Source organism: Prionailurus bengalensis, chromosome C2 (assembly GCF_016509475.1).
Source record: "Prionailurus bengalensis isolate Pbe53 chromosome C2, Fcat_Pben_1.1_paternal_pri, whole genome shotgun sequence".
Classification (NCBI taxonomy): domain Eukaryota; kingdom Metazoa; phylum Chordata; class Mammalia; order Carnivora; family Felidae; genus Prionailurus; species Prionailurus bengalensis.
The window spans coordinates 86,073,194-86,090,481 of record NC_057350.1 but is presented as its reverse complement, the minus strand read 5'-3'; the positions used below and the strand labels follow the sequence as shown (position 1 = coordinate 86,090,481).

General features: G+C 35.0%; 1 long non-coding RNA gene across 1 annotated transcript; it reads right to left on the bottom strand.

Annotated features, from left to right (window-relative positions):
* Positions 1-1,854: 1,854 nt before the first annotated feature.
* Positions 1,855-13,842, bottom strand: LOC122491693. Its single transcript, XR_006299422.1, has 2 exons — positions 13,552-13,842; positions 1,855-2,013 (listed from the first exon to the last, which is right to left on the bottom strand). It is a non-coding gene; the product is annotated as an uncharacterized LOC122491693 (long non-coding RNA).
* Between the last annotated feature and the right edge of the window lie 3,446 nt (positions 13,843-17,288).

The window sequence follows — 17,288 nt, the reverse complement described above, 5'->3', positions numbered from 1 at the left end:
GCTCCCCAAGACCAATAAAATGAGGATCTGGTGGAGAGTCCTGATATCTTTATTTATTTATTTTTTATTTTTTATTTTTTATTTTTTATTTTAGAGAGAGAGAGAGAGTGCAAGTGGGCAAGAGGGACAGAGGGCAAGGGGAGAGAGAGAATCTCAAGCAGGCTCCACACTGAGCATAGGGCTCTATCCCTTGACCCTAGGATCATGACCTGAGCCAAAATCAAGCGTCTGATGCTCAACTGACTGCATCACCCAGGTGCCTCTTGATAATTTTATTTTAAAAAATTTCTTCCAGATTATTCCAGTGTGTGGTGGTTGAAAAAAAAAAAAAACTGTTTTTGGTGATGACCAAACAAGAGTGCTACACTTTAGTATTAAACATTGCTATTTTTTCTGAAAGTTTTATAATACACCCTTTTAAAATTTAAAAGTGAATTAGGTACACTATTAAAAGAAGAAATGATTGGGGCACCTGGGTGGCTCAGTCGGTTAAGCGTCTGACTTCAGCTCAGGTTATGATCTCACAGTTTGTGGGTTTGAGTCCCACATCTGACTCTGCTCTGACGGCTCAGAGTCTGGAGCCTATTTTGGATTCTTTGTCTCCCTCTCTCTCTGCCCCTCCCCTGCTCATTCTCTGTTGCTCCTGGCCCCTCAAAAGTAAATAAACGTTAAAACATTTTTAAAAAGGAGAAAAGAATCATTCTGACTCTTTGTGAAAACTACTTCCAAGATTTTCTTAGGAGTAGTATACATACAACTAAAACTGTAAGCCTCCTTTATTTTTTTAACCTAAATAAATTGGCTTTAGGTATTGATTAAATGGGATCTAATAAGTACATACTCCCTAATGTCCTCGAAATATGACAGTTTTATTACTTCTCAACAGTGTTTCAAAAACTATAATTGCATCATACTGTCTCTCTGTGTTCTTTTGTCACTTTCATTCTCTGTTAGATGGCTAATATCAAAATAAATACATACTAAATTACCAAAATGCATTTGTTCTGATGTTATTTTTATTTTTGTTGTTTGTGCTTGGTGCTTTACTATTTCAGTTCTACAGAATATGAGATTCTTCTAAGTAAACATGACACAGATCTGTCTCTACCATCACCCCAGAAGTTTCTGAAGACATTATTACAGAGATTTGGAGGGAAATAGGCCACCCCCTTCTAGCCTCTGCCCCGCCCCATCAGTTCTGACTTTTGTGCCTCTGAGAAGCGGCTAAATAACTCAAAGTAGCACCTTGGGATATCTACTATCCAGGCACACTATTCATCTTTTCTCAGTTCTCACTCAGGGATAAATGAGCATTAAGTTTTGTTTTGTTTATTTTGGAGTGTGCAAAGGAAAAAAAGATCATTAGTTGTTCTTAAAACATTTTTACGTGAAACAAACTGAAGGTACTTGGACTATTCAAATTTTAAACGGTTGTGTTAATAATAATTGTTCATTATTGAGCACTTTCATGCTAGACACTGTGCTAGGGTGCTTTACCTACATTATCTCATTTAATCCCCACAATAACACTATCATATAGACTAGAAATGCTCCCATTTTACATTGAGAAGCTGAAAAATTAGGTTAAATAACTTACCCAAACTCACACAGCTACCTCAGTAGGACCAAAGTTTGAAAGTAGATCTTTGGGATTCCAAAACAACCCTGACCATTCCATAATCCAAAACTACATAATCCAAAACTGCATAGTCCAAAACTACAGTGAAGTCAATGGTTCCCTTTACTATGACCTAAAGGAGAGAGAGAGAGAGACTGGGTTCTTCCCATAACTCACACTTTGTCTAGGCACATAATTTGACTCTTGGTTAATAATCAGTCAGCTCAAACAGGTATCGCTTTCTGACCAGTCTGTTCATAACTCAATTCAAGAAAAGCGGTCAAGCTGGCCACAGTTTTGAATAGCTGCCTCAGGAAGATGGTCTTTTCAGTTTGGGATGGAGACACATGGTTGGGAGAAATCACGCTGCCAGTGTTTCAGGAAAATATTCAGCTCTGAAAAAAAAGACAATTAAAAACATTTTTTTTAAATAAGTGAACATCACATACCCTAAACGTATGTATGTGATTTTTTTAGTATGAACATTCCTTAATAGTGATCGTACATACACGTAAATGGATACAATGAATATATGTATGTATGTGTATATGTACACACACAGAGATTACTAGCAGGTGAGCATAAATTAAAGCAAGTGTGAATCCTGTCACTTTTTAGTCTTTTTTTCTACACCTGGTAAATTTAAACCCCTACAGGTCATTTTGTCAAAATACAATTTTAGGTTCTGAAATAAAATAGCAGAACAGAAACAATCTATTATAACTCACTGCCAATGTTGCCAGATAACTACAAAAAAATAGAGTGTCTCAGACAGAAATATCAATAACTTTAATGTGTGCGATTTGTTAACAGGGAAGAAAACAAGCAAACTTGCTCTCCGCTGACTGTCACTAATATTTATTCGTCCAGTGACTGTTAATCAAACCAAGTTTACAGTCCCGTACAGCACCTGTCACAGGTGCTGATCATTAATCAGCTATTACGGCAGTTTATTCTGCTGCTGACAAGTCGCAATTTTCCACTGATTCAGCTAGTTTGTCAGGTGGGAATTATGGCATAGCGCATGTGACAAAACACATCACCCTTTTTTTTTTTTTTTTGCATTTTCAGGCTTCTCTCTCCTGCTTTCTCCCCCTTTTTAGACAAACAATATCTGGGAACTCAGAAGTAATAAGGCGGAATGCATAATTAATTACCCAGCTTGCTCTAATTAGGGATGAATAAGTTGTGTCCCTCTCATCATCACAAATGTGGTGATGGGTAATACCAGTTTATGCTGTATTAACTGCAAATATGCAATCCTTCTGAGAGCACTTTTGTTGATGAATTTGATGAATGTGACAATAATTAGCAGAGACAGATGAGAGCTAAATTACTACTGACAATGTAATGCTATCCTGCTCGAGGGCCTGGGAACGTGGCAGGATAACATGGCAGGGACCTGGGCCTCGTTTCTAATTAATAGTCTTTTTTTTTTCTTTTCCTTTTTTTTTTTTTTTTTTTTTTTTTTTTTTTTTTTTTTTTGCCAGTGGGGGAAAAAAGGAGTAACGGTAATTGTTTTCGTAAAAGGCTGCAGGGAGTTATCAGGGTAATAAAGTTAATTAGCAGAACAAACATCCTTTCACTGCCTTACCAGTCTGTGGAAAAGAGGGTAATTCAAACTGCAGAAAGATATGACGAGATGGGATGATAAGAAAAGAAATTTTACACAGGAGGCTAACAGAGAATGATTTTCTCCCTTCATTTCTTGAGCTGGATGGCATGGGAAGAAATTATAGCCCCTTCCTTCAGTTCACAAAGTTCCTCATTGTAAAGAACTTCATCGTTATGATTTTGAGTTTGGGATATAAAGTTAGCTTAGATCACATTCCACTGTTTACTTCTTTCTTTTCCAGGTAGTGATAGGTGTGGTCAATTCAAGCATAGAAGTAAGTTGGAGCATTTGCCAAAGAGAGCACTTAGCTGTATTTCGTCCTACAGAAGTCTGTTTCATCAACTGAATCTTTTGGGGAAAGTGAGAAATTGTTAAATGATTTCCACAAATACTATTAGTTTATTCTGTGTACATTAAAAAAATTAAAATGAGATTTTAATAATATACATGCTATTTTATCCTATTTTGTAGTCTCAAAATATCACTTTTGTTAGAATAGGAAAACATTATTTTTCATTTCTGTTGCAGCTTTTCACAAATACAAGTAACTGGTCAAAAAAGGTGAAGGGTTTAATGAATCTCAGTTTTACATTACAGTTTTATTCAGTTCGATTTCATTCAATTCACACTGCTTGACCTAAGTAGATACAACACAAAGGGAAAACATCCAAACATCTGAAGCTTTTGCAAGTTCATTTTCTCCCTTTAAAGACCATTAGTGGTTGGCCTCTTTTAAACACCAATGCTTGAAACATTTGTTTAATATTAAGTAAAATCGGAAAGTGCCTATGGATTTTCATTCCTTTTAGGCACATTTTTAACAACTTTATTTTGTGCTTTTTAAAATCATTAGATATCTCACAAGTTCTACATACTTACCATGCATATAAATATGTACCCATTTACTGCTTGTCAAAGCTAAATAAAGCAGCCTACTGTAATGACTGTGTTTCATTCTGAAAACATAAGGAGTCAGCAATAACCCTACTTCGCGTTTGACAGCACTGCACCGGGTGACTGTTCAGCACAGAATTCTACAGGAAGAAACCTCTACGAAACACGAGGAAACATCTACCAAAATGGCCTTCACTTCTAAAAGCTGTATTTTTAAGGTGCTATTCTTGTCTCCAAAGACAAGAGCAGTGTGAGGGTGGACTATAACATCGAACTAAGAATCCGAAAACTTGAGTCCTTCACCGGGTCTGCTACTAACAGCTATATGATTGTGAGCATTTCCCTGTCATGCCTCTACTCTTCAATCTCTCTGTGAAGAGAGACTCACAACTCAGTGAAGAAGAGTGTCATCTGTGAAACTGGGTGCCTTCCCTACCTACCTCATAGTATAGTTGTTGACACAAAAGAAATCATTTTTGAACTTTGTAAATGAGATTATCAATGAATATAACGTTAATATGATTACAATTTAGAAAACATCATGAAAAATAATCTTGAGACAATCCATCTCCTCTTCATAACCCTTCCATGTAATATTAGTCAGAAACCAGAGCTAAAAGATTTGACAAGAAGTTTTAGAATTCAAGTAAGAGGTACTGAAATCTAGCCTTACTTTGTGACTTCGCTGCTAAATTTACAAGAAAAATTATCATTGTAAAAATACCCCCGAATTCATCTGGCCAAAGCTACCTATGTTTCCAAGATTTTCTTAGTCTCTTGTTAGAAAATCCGGTTAAAGTCAAAATTAGAAGAAAATTAAACCATTAGTTAATGTAGAAGGATTTCTTAGGCTTGTCAAGTGAACTTCCATTTAAAAATACCCAAGTTTCTCACAGACAGGCAGACACACACACACACACACACACCCCAAATTTAGATTGTTATATTTTGCCTAGGATCTTTAGGAACATTTTAAAGTTTTTACCATATAATCAAACTACGTAGGAAAACTCTAGAAGTGAAAGAAGCACTGGATTCTACTTTCAACCATTTATAACAACTGTTATTTAGCTACTATGTGAGGTAATACATTATAAGATCACTTAAAGATACCGAAAGAGGGAATGAGAAATTATGAAAGAAGTAACACTAAAATCCAAATTGAAATAGTTTTTTCTAGAAATCTATCAGAATGCTTGTTGTGAGAGAGAGAGACTAACAAGGAGCATTGTTTGTTTGTCTCCTTTGAGACCTACACAGAATTTATTGAATATTCTGGTCTTTTCCTCTCCAGCCACTACCTCCTTCATTAGACCAAAAGGTATGTCCTTTTGGAAAAGTAATGGAGTCCAATCAGCTTACTTCATGGATCTCCAAGGACTGTTGAAAATTGTAAAACTTGCTATGGGATTCTCACACACCAGAAGCCACTAGAAAAAGAATTTTGATATTCAGAACCTCATGAAGAGGTTCCCCTCGTCTTTGGATAGAGACCAAAGTGATACTTTCAAGTAAGTAATAATTTCCAATATTAGCCTACTGGGTGAGCTAAGAATGCTTAGGGAAAAAAACAGTTGAAATTGGAGTTTCACCAATAGAGACTGTAGGCACTGAATGCACATACTGTTGGTATTATTATGAATATTCAGGAAATTTAATTCTTCTTTTCCTTTTTACTCTGAATTCCTTGGCCATTGTTTTAGAGAGCATTTTGACAAATTCTGTCCTTGAGGACTCTGGGGGCATTTTTGCTTCTTGCATGAGTGAAGGAGAGTGTAAGGTGGTTAAATAGTTACAAAGGACTAAAAATAAACCATAGTTTATTTTTTCAGATTGTGAATTACAAAATCATTTAAATGTTGTCTCTAATCGAAGTGCTACATTACTATGTAATGAAATTACAATACTGCTTAATGACATCAGGAAACTGCGTGCAAAAAAATATTTGTACACAAGGTGGTGATGTTAGCAACCAACTACAGTACTTTTATTCCACAATAAATAACAACAGATTGTTTTTCCCTGAGTGGTCTCCAAAGGGTATGTTCAGGTACTCATATAATGATAGTATGTAAGGGCACAGGGCACATAAGAAACCTGTCATCATGTGTCGTTAAAGTCAAAGGGAAGGAAAAGAAAAAAGACAAATCACGAAAAAGAGAGTAATTTCTAAAGAATAAAATTACATTTACATGTAGTAAGGATTCAAGTATCCAGCTTTTCATACCTTTTAATAAGTTTCTGTTGACACGTATTTGGATGTTTAAGTCCAAAGATTAAATCCTAAACGTAAAACTGTTTCTGTAGCTCTAATAAACAATTCCCACTTCTCAGAAAGATTTCCTCAGAAAGCCTTTACCTCACAACCTCCCCCTGCAACCTTTACAAACAGTTTTCTTTATCCCAATCCTGACTACACCATTGATCCATTGAGGGCAATGTCTTATCCTCTATTCGTCTCTTGTGTATAAATTCAAGTTTTGAAGTTTATGTTAGCACAATTCAGAACAATTAAAAAGTGAGGCTTGTCATAATAAATCACAAACTTTATTTCTCATGAAATGTTGGACTTACTAACCTCATCATCAATACTAAAATATAAATTAACCAATATGTGCAAACACTTAAACTAGTTCATATTGTTTGTCTATTGGTAAGTTGATAATAACCTCTAAGACATAGGTAATTAATTTTATTATTTGGCCCCCCACACCCAACTATTTATCATAGTTAAATATACGTATTCTCAAATACGTTTCTAAAAAGGCAAATGATGACATCACAGAACTTGTTGGTTACGAGGAAGAACACTTGTGTGCCATGCATGAAAAAGGTAGGCGGTTGTGTTTTCAATTTCTAGATTTTTCTCCCAAGATGAAAAGAGCAGCAATTGTTGCTTGCAAGCTAGAAAGCAAAATATCTGTTCTTGAATTATCTAAGGATGAGTCAGAAACTTAAGCCCAAAGAAAAGTAATAAATGACAACAGATGTTTGTAAACCTGTGCTCCCCTGTTCAGTGTTTCTACGTGTTGTTTTGCCTTGATGTGCTGTCAGCCGCCTCTCACCTGGGAGTAGTGATATCTTATCAAAGCCCAAACAGTTCCTCTTCACAACAGACAGATAATAGTGCCTTTCAATTTATCATACTGGAAGTCTAAAAGAACCATGGGAACGATTGGTCAGGTGACAGCTTGATGGACAGTTTGACAGCCCTTAAAGCATCATGGGAAATGGTTGTCACCTGATTTTCAGAGCGACCAGGGAGATAACCTTCAGAATGATGAGGAAAACAAAAATCTGAATATTTGTATAAGATCCATTGGCAGCATCAGTGCTCACTTAAGTGATAATAGGTATGCATTTAGATTACTCAGAATGTTATTATCAAACCTGAGAGCTCTAACTCCAGAAGTGCCCTTCATCTCTTTAGATGCCTTTTACATTTTTATTCAAATGTCATTTGAAAAGCATATACATAATATAGGGCTTTTGATTTTAAAGAGACACAATAAAACATTTTATTTAACCACATGCCAAATATATTAGCTGACCATGAATATTCTCCAGATTTTAAATCTACTTTCCTGTTGACAAATCCTTGTACACCTTTTCCTAAATATTGTTTGCACATTGCAGTTCTAATTAGAAAGGCTGTCGTAAAGAATCCTATGTGTCAAATTGAACACTCTGGGCTAACTCAACCTCATGAAGGTCAGTGTAGCCTTGGTGTGAGAAGCAAAATAAGAGAAATCAATTTGAAGATCTTTGGCGCAAAAGTGTTTCAGTCTGTGTTTATTCATTCATACGGCCAACAAATAGGAATTGAGCACTTACTACACACAGGGTCTCCACTGGATGTATAAAGATGAGAAAGATTAAGCTCCAGCCTCAAAGTTGTCTCTAGCACGTTTTCTCTTGTGTATTGTATGTGCATTTACAATAGTTTAATGGCTTGATCTGAAGAAATTTGGCCTAAAAATTAAGATTTCAAATAAAAAAGTAAGCACTCACTGTTTATACATTTCTTGAGCGTCTCCCAAGTTGAAAGAATGATTTTAGAAACTAGGGAGGTAAAAAAGATTTGAGATGCAATTCCCATCATTGAGGAGGACTCTAGACATCCCAAACCTCAGTCCCTTAGATATTTCATCTACTTTTTTTCCAGAACAGACACTTAATAAATTTCTCTTTTAAAATAATATCTAACATACAGAAAAGTTATAAGAATTGTGCAAAGAACTCCTTTATACTCATTGTCCAGAATTCACCAATTGTTAACATTTTGCCACATTTGTTTTTATCACTGCTATTCTCTCTCTCCTTCACACATCCACCCTTCCTCCTTCCTCCCTCTCTTATTTAGCTATCTATTTAATATTACCTTTTTTATAGAGGGGAATGAGATTAGATTTATGTCTGATTCATCTTTATGCTCCTTCATAAAATCTAGCAACTACTTTGTATATGCTTAATAAATATATATATATATGAATGAATGAAATGATAAATAATAATCAACCTAAATCTAGTCTTTGATATCTTACATTTGTTTTTACACATCAATAAAAAAGATATTGAGTAAAAAGATATTATTCATCTAAAATATATGTACTATTTTATAAAATATGAATCTTCCCTCAATTATGTCTGATCAACAAGAGATTTAATAAGATAAATAATATAATAAAATTAAAATATTGCAGCAAAATGTCAAGTGACTTTCCAAAGGAAGTAAAAGAAGTTTCAGGTGCTTCTGGCCCTTTGTCTTTGGGACAAATAGACCAACTATAGATACTAGACAAAAAGCAGGGATTTAAACAAAAACTGTCTTTCTGAAAAAAACTCTGGCATCATTCTTGAAACTGGTACCATTTGGCTGCTTGACACTTTTGGGAAAACACTCTGCTTTCACAAATTCTGATGCTTTGGATTCACATTCCAACATGATTTTCCAAGAGAAGCCAGACACATTGTGAGAACGTTCTCAGTGTTTTCCAGGGAAATGAAAAAAAAGCCAGTAAATAATTTAAATGACTATTAACAACAAAATGTTCTCCATGTAATTCTTCACAAGACACATGATTTGAAAAAAAAAAATTTTTTTTTAATGAAGCCGAAGTTTGCAAATGCAAAGCAAAATGCTTTTTGGGTGCCATATGCAAATTTAAATACTTAGAGACTGATAAAAACAAAGTTTGCTTATTTCCAGTTGGGAAGACAAGATGTGGGAGGAAGATTTGTAATAACTGATACATGGACAAGGTCCAAATGCTACAGAATAACTGAATTCAGAATCATTTCTGAATCAGAGCTGGAGTTTAAATGCGTTTCCTTTCCTTGTTGAAACAAACCCATGCGGCATCAGGTTGTAACAGGTCCCAGATGTAGTCCCCAGCTCACCCTCACCCGATATGAGTTAAGTTTCATTGTTAACAACTAATGTAGTCACTTAAGCCAACTAAATAAAATAAGCTAAATATAAAGCCAGAAGCAAACAGGGCGCCTGGGTGGCTCAGTCGGTTGAGCGTCCGACTTCAGCTCAGGTCATGATCTCACGGTTCGTGAGTTTGAGCCCCGCGTCAGGCTCTGGGCTGATGGCTCAGAGCCTGGAGCCTGCTTCCGATTCTGTGTCTCCCTCTCTCTCTGCCCCTCCCCCATTCATGCTCTGTCTCTCTCTGTCTCAAAAATAAATAAACATTAAAAAAAAAAGCACATTGCTAAAGCCAGAAGCAAAGTCTTATAACATATTTCATAGTAACGCCAAAATCTGTGGGTTGGCAAGTTAGAATAAGCACTAGTGCTGGGTTTTCAGTCAGACTGAAATTTTCACAGAAAAATTTTCAGACTAAAAATTTCACAAAAAGAAACAAAAATGATCAGTTAAGTCATAAAGCTATTTTAAAATTATGACGTGACTTGCCCATCATAAATTTCAACATGCACAATTAGCTTGACTGTTAAGCAACATTTTGAAGAGACAAAAGTCTTAAATTATTGGCTTATGTAAGTTATATGCACCATGGACTTTTGAAAGTCCATGCTTACTTGCAGTGTATAAAATTGGTGATCTCTTAGCTCAAAACATGTAAATATCACCGTTTGGACTCTTCTGCTAAGGTGTAACAGGGTCTGTGGTATGAGACACTAAGAGAATTGTAAGCCTTATGATACAAATCACACAATTAAAGTCATTTCTTTTAGCTTTTTCTTCTTTCAAGGTATGTACATTACACTTCAAATGTGGGAAATTCTGGATCCATTTTGCCTTATTTTTCTGACAGTGTCTTCCTAGATTTGGTAGATATTGGTATGCAAAACACAAAAAGCTTCCCTTTCTATGCCTTATTTTATATAGGCTTTTTTGTCATTCATTTTAAATGATAAAAGACATATAGCTTGTACAATTAGAAAATAGGCTTAGGATTTTAAAATCTTCTGAGCTCATCATGTTTGTTCTGTATCTTTCCAGTAAACTGAAAGCTTGTTAAGGAAGTGAATCAATGACTGTGTTGGTTTTTTTTCTTTTTTAAAGGCATTTAGAAAAGCTGTCTGATTTTCTTTTTTTTTTTTTTTAATGTTTATTTATTTTCGAGAGACAGAGAGAGACAGAGTGTGAGTGGGGCAAGGGACAGAGAGAGAGGGAGACACAGAATTTGAAGCAGGCTCCAGGCTCTGAGCTGTCAGCACAGACAAGACAAGCCTGATGCAGGGCTTGAACACACAAACTGTAAGTGTGACCTTGACCTGAGCCAAAGTAAGATGTTCAACCTACTGAGCCACACAAGCACCCCTAGAAAAGCTGTCTAATTTTCTTAATGCCAAAAAGGAACTGAAAAATCATAACTAACTCTCTTGTTACTTTTACAACTTCTTAGAGCTAAAAAGGTTTGATTTTTGTTTCTTTTTTTTTCAGTAAAAATATAAAAATTTAGAAGAGGGAAATATGGCAGCATATCTCACTAATACTGTTGTAAACATGCTATTCAGGGGTGCCTGGGTGGCTCAGTAGATTAGGCGTCCAACTTCAGCTCAGATCATGATCTCATGGTTTGTGGATTGAGCTCCACTTTGGGCTCTGCACTGACAGTGAGGAGCATGCTTGAGATTTTCTCTCAATCTCTCTCTCTGCCCCTCCCCTGCCCACTGTCCCTCTCTCTCAAAAATAAATAAATATTTTTTTAATGGAAAGAAGCATATGCTATTCAATGATTTAAGCTAAATATTTACATTTATAAGACTATGTCTTGAATGTAGAAAGGGACTTGAGTTTAGCTTTCTACTTCTCAGTTATGATGTGTGATTATTCAGAGATATATGATAAACTTTCTCAACCTCACATATATACCGAATAATCCTAGGATTATAAAAATTGCACCTTATATGGTTCAACTTTCACTTCTACCTAACTCATTCTCATAAATTCTTCTTTTGAAGGATGTAAGAAGATTGCAAGTAACTGCATAGTATCTCCTGTAACACAGCCTACTCCCAAAGAGAGCTAATTCCCTTCTCTTTGATTATGTTAGAATACTTATTTATTGACTTGTGTCAAAAGGCAGGTTATTCAATGTCTTAACACTTTTCCTTCAATTACACCAAAGCATAAACCAATATATCAGAAGATACTAATCCTTCTGCTGGGCTGATTTAATAAAAAGGATGCAGCACGGGGACACCTGGGTGGTTCAGTGAGTTAAGCGTCTGACTTGGGCTCAGAGCCTGCTTCGGATTCTGTGTCTCCCTCTCTTTCTGCCCTCCCCGGCTCACATTCTGTCTCTGTCTCTGTCTCTCTCAAAATATAAATAAACATTAAAAAAATTTTTTTAAAGGATGTAGCACAAACATAATTTTAAATCATAAGACTAAAACATTGACGATGTTCAGAAAACAGTCTTTCTCAAAGGCAGGAAAAAAGATTATTTGCCAACCTTAGTAAGAGCCAATCAAATTTCCCTTTAACTATTTTTCTCTACAAATCGATGAAGTAATAGTAATAGAATATTTGGATTATGTTGTCCAATATGCTTATTTAGATACCTAAAAACTTCAAAAGAGAGGTGCTTGGGTGACAGTCGGTTGCATGCCCAACTCTGGATTTCAGCTCAGGTCATGGTCCCAGGATTCTGGGATCTGCCCCATGTTGGGCTCCACACTAAGCATGGAACCTGCTTAAGATTTTCTCTCTCTCTCTCTGCCCACTCCCTCACTCACACACACACTTTCTCTCTTTCTCTCTCTTATGTAAAAATTAAATTAAATTAAAAATTTTTTAAAAACTTCAAAAGATATGCCAAGTATTGTTCACATTTTGTTACTATGAAATCAAGGAGGAAGTTAACCTCAAAATATAACAACACAACAAGTACTTGTTCAGTCACAGGCATTGTGTTCAACTACTTGGACTATCTCATTTAAACCTCACAACTGTTGAGATAGACATTATTATTATTATTATTATTCTCATTTTACAGATGAGAAAGTTGTCATGGAGAGAGTAAGCAGCCTGGTCAAGTTTATATAGTATGTAAGTGTGGGGGTTGAAATTCCAAATAATTTACACAAAACTCATTGTGCTCATTTGAATGTGAGCTTTAAAGGAAAAGCAGTCTTTTTATCCAAAAAAAAAAGAAAAAAAAGAAAAATTGTGCTATAACTATTTCTTTACCTTTCATCTCTTAGGTAATAGTAAAATCTAATTCTAAATATTTAAAGTATTTGTTTAAATTTTGTTTCTCAAATTTTGTTGGCCTTAGAAACCATTTACGCTCTTAAAAATAACTTAAGACCCCAAAGAGTTCTTTTTTATATAAGTTGTATCTGTCAATATTATCATATTAGAAACTGAAACTGAGAAACTTAAAACATTTAACAATTTATTTAAAAATAACAATAAAGAACCCACTATATGTGGACATTAATTTTTTAGAAATAACTGTAGTTACCTCATGAAAAAAATGGCATTACTTTATATTTTTTTCAAATCCTATAATATATGGCTTAAGAGAAGATAGCTGAATGCTCATATCTGCTTCTGCACTCAATCTGTTGTGATTTTGCAGTACATCAAGAAAATCTAGACTTTCACAAATGTGTAGTTGGAAAAGGGAGTATTTTAATAGCCTTTTCAGATAATGATGCATATTATTCTTTGATACAACCTCAAAACTAGACAAATGTGGTTTTTTAAATGATAATTTCAATAAGGAATTTGAAACAATATTGGTGGACTTTTTGTGCATTGTTATATTAAAAGCCATTGGGTTTCTTTGCATTTTGAGTAGATCTTTTACCTACACGTGTTTTTGAAAAACTGTTAGTCTTTTGGAAAATATTAGTTCACTTCAAACCTTCCAAATGTTGACACATTTCATTATACAATATTTAAAAATCAAATCATATTGATTAATATCACCACTGATCTTACCATAAAGTTGGCTTGCAACTCAAACAGTCCTAATGCAGTAGCCCTCCCTTATCCACAGGGGATATGTTCCAAGATTCCGAGATTCCCAGCACATGCCTGAAATCAGGGACAATACTGAACCCTATTCCCTCCATGGGTTATTTTCTGTACATACATACCTATGATAAAGTTTAATTCATAAGTTAAGCATACTAAGAGATTAGCAACAATAACTATTAATAAATTAATAATAATTAATAATTAATAACTAATAATAGAATAAGTTTAACAATATACTCTAACAAAACTTATGTAAATGTCTTATCTCTCTCAAAATATCTTATGGCACTATACTCACCCTTATTGTGATGATATGAGATGAAAAAATGCCTACCTAATGAGATGAAATGCAGTGAACGACATAGGTATTGTGACATAGTGTTAGGCTACCATTGACCTTCTGACATACTGAAAGATGATCATCTGCTTTCAGACCATGAGTGACCATAGGTAACTGAAATTGTGGAAAGCAAACCTTGGATTGAGTGGACTACTGTAGTGCTTCTGTTGAAACAACTGTACTATTTCAGGACACAGAAGTACTTTATGCATATTCCCATTTTGTTTTTCTTTCACAGAATATTTAAAAAGACATGTATCAGGGGAGCCTTCGTGGCTCAGTCTGTTAAGCATCCAACTTCCCCTCAGGTCGTGATCTCACAGTTTGTGAGTTCAAGCATCACCACATGGGGCTCTCTGCTATCAGCTCAGAGCCAGCCTTGGATTCTCTATCTCCTCTCTCTGCCCCTCCCCCGCTCTCTTGTGCTCTTTCTCTTTCTCAAAAATAAACGTTAATTTTTTTAAAAAAAGACATGTACTCAAGGGGCAAGGTTTATTAAAACTAATAACTTTAACTGTTTAATCAAGGAAATTCTCTTTTTTTATTATTATTTTGTTAATGTTTATTTTTGAGACAGAGTGCAAGCAGGGGAGGGGCAGAGAGGGAGACACAGAATCCCAAGCAGGCTCCAGGCTCTGAGCTGTGCTCTCTGAGCACAGAGCCCTATGAGGCGTTCAGACCTAAGGACCACGAGATCATGACCTGAGCCGAAGTCGGATGCTTAACCGACTGAGCCACCCAAGCGCCCCTAATCAAGGAAATTCTTAAGTGAAACTGGCCTTTTTTCATTAGTGTAACTGAGTGGAAGTGAAAAATATAATGACTACTAATATAGTTTAGTGCCACTGTCTTAAGTCACCAGAAGCTTACTCACTGTTGTTTGCGCACATTTGGTGCACAATACCAACTCAGTGAAAAAGCAAGTAACCTGTTATTATTATCATCATAAAAATGGTTTTGAATTCATTGACCACCTGAAAGGGTCCCAGGGACCTCAAGAGTCTGCAGACTAGATTTTTACAAGCTTTAATTTAGGATTATACTCTCATTCTGCCAATCAAATAGTCCCTTGATAATTCTAGAAGAGGAATTAAAAAGGGATAGAAATGTTGCATATAAAATTTTTTATGCCTTTGATTCTTAGTTCTCCTTGTCATATTATAACAATTAAATAAAACTTGGCCTTTTCACATGCTATAAAGTTCTGAATTCATTTCCTTTTAATTGATTATCTGGATTATTATGGAACCATGTCTATGCCTGCAAGTTATTACACTGTTTTAAAAGGCTTTTTGAACAACATATTAGGAGGAAGAGAGAGTAGACAAGTGATAAGCTTTTCCCAGTCTATAAATTAGTTACTATATATAAACGGCTTACCAGGTAAAGTCATTCAGGTCAATAGGGTATCTTTCACTAATCAACCTCTACATTAATTTACTAATTTCTCTGTACCTCCCAAAGTGAGAACTCTATCTGGATGTATTATTTGTGCTCACTATTTTGAACATATTATGATGCAATTGAAGATACACAAATTGTGCATATTAGATCTTTTCTGTAACTAATTCAAGAATGAAATAATATATGTTGTTTAGAAGTCAATTTTCATGGATAAATGATAGAAACTGGCCCTAAATTGAACCTTAGGTGAATTCCTTTAGTCTAGGTCATTGTAAACTATTTAATTCTGAAAATATCTCCTTAAAATAAATTTTAAAAATGTATTCCAACTAATCCTTTATGAATAAAGGTTAAAGACTTAATCCTATGATTTTATAAATCCATGGTGTCTGACAAATTGCATGTTTATTTTACTCTGTTGTCCAAATTAGTTCATACAAGTTCTTAAACAAGAAGGGTTGACGCTTAAATATAAGACATTATGTGATCTGTGAACCTTTTATTTCAGAGTCATTTCAGATTCTGAATATGTCACTAATTTATTATTTTCTTTTTTCTGGTTGTAATCTAATAGAGACAAAAGAGGACTTTTACCAAATTTTCTTACTTTACATCATAACATTTTAAATACCTTTGAGTAAAAATAAAACTAAAGGACTTTTCCTAAGACTGGTTCAGGTGGGGATAGAGCGAAGGGATGTATGTTCTCCTTAAGCCTTCAAGGATCACCTGCCATTTCTCTAATTAAGGCAGCACTGACCAGGGGCCTACCTGTGGGCTTTCAGATTTCCCTCTTTCCTAGTATGCCAATACCCCAAGCCCCTTCTACCTTCCTCCTTAAAAGCTACTCATTCTTCAAGGACCTCCTGAATAAAGTCTGGTGACTGACTCCAAATTCCATAGTTCTCCCTCTTGTATATTTACAGTCCAGGAGCATTCTCATATTTTGTCAGCACTGCTGTAGTGCCCAGTTCTTAATAGACACCCAAGGAAAATTGTTATGATCAAGTATAAACTGCCAGAAAAAAACTAAAGTTAATCCATTTCAAAAATAATTTTTTCTTTGTTTAAAAAAATTGTAATGTTTATTTATTTTTTGAGAGAGAGAGGGAGAGAGTGTATGAGTGGGAGAGGGGCAGAGAGAGAGGGACACACAGAATCCAAAGTAGATTCCAGGCTCTGAACTGTTGGCACAGAGCCCTACACGGGACTTGAACTCACGAATCATGAGATCATGACCTGAGCCAAAGTCAGTTACTTAACTGACTGAGCCACCCAGGTGCCCCAAAATATATACTTTTAACTCTCTACGTAGTTTTATGAAAACCTTCACAAGGAAAGTACGTGACTTATATGAAAAAAAAATTTAAATATTGTTAAAAGATATGTTAAAACACTAAGTGTACAACTATGGCATATTAGTGATCAGGGAAACAAATAATATAATGTTATTACAATAAATACCCTAAACAAATGGGTGGGGGGAGAGAGTGGGTCCTAAAGTACACTGAAAGACTAAACAAGCAAAATGCAAAGAAACATCTGAAAAAGAAAGGTATTCGAGGTCAGATAACATGACTATTTTTTAAAAACATACTGCAATAATTGAAAGGGAAGTGTTGGAATAATAATGAAGCATTAGGATAGAATAGCTCAAATATTACATATATATATAATATGTATATATACAAACATACATATCTACTTCTTAATTTCTCCTCCTTTTAGTTGCTGTCATATATAATCATTTTATTTATGATAACTAACATATAATATAACTAGTTAATGAGGAAGAGAAGGATTATTAGCAAATAGGAATAGAAAAGAAACAAAGAATTTGAAAACTTGTCGGTTAAGATGATTACTTCATAGTACATGCACAAATAAAATGTGTATGGTATTAGGCAAGCTAAAAGGAAAAAGCTGCTATGGAAATTCTGTAATTTTACAATGG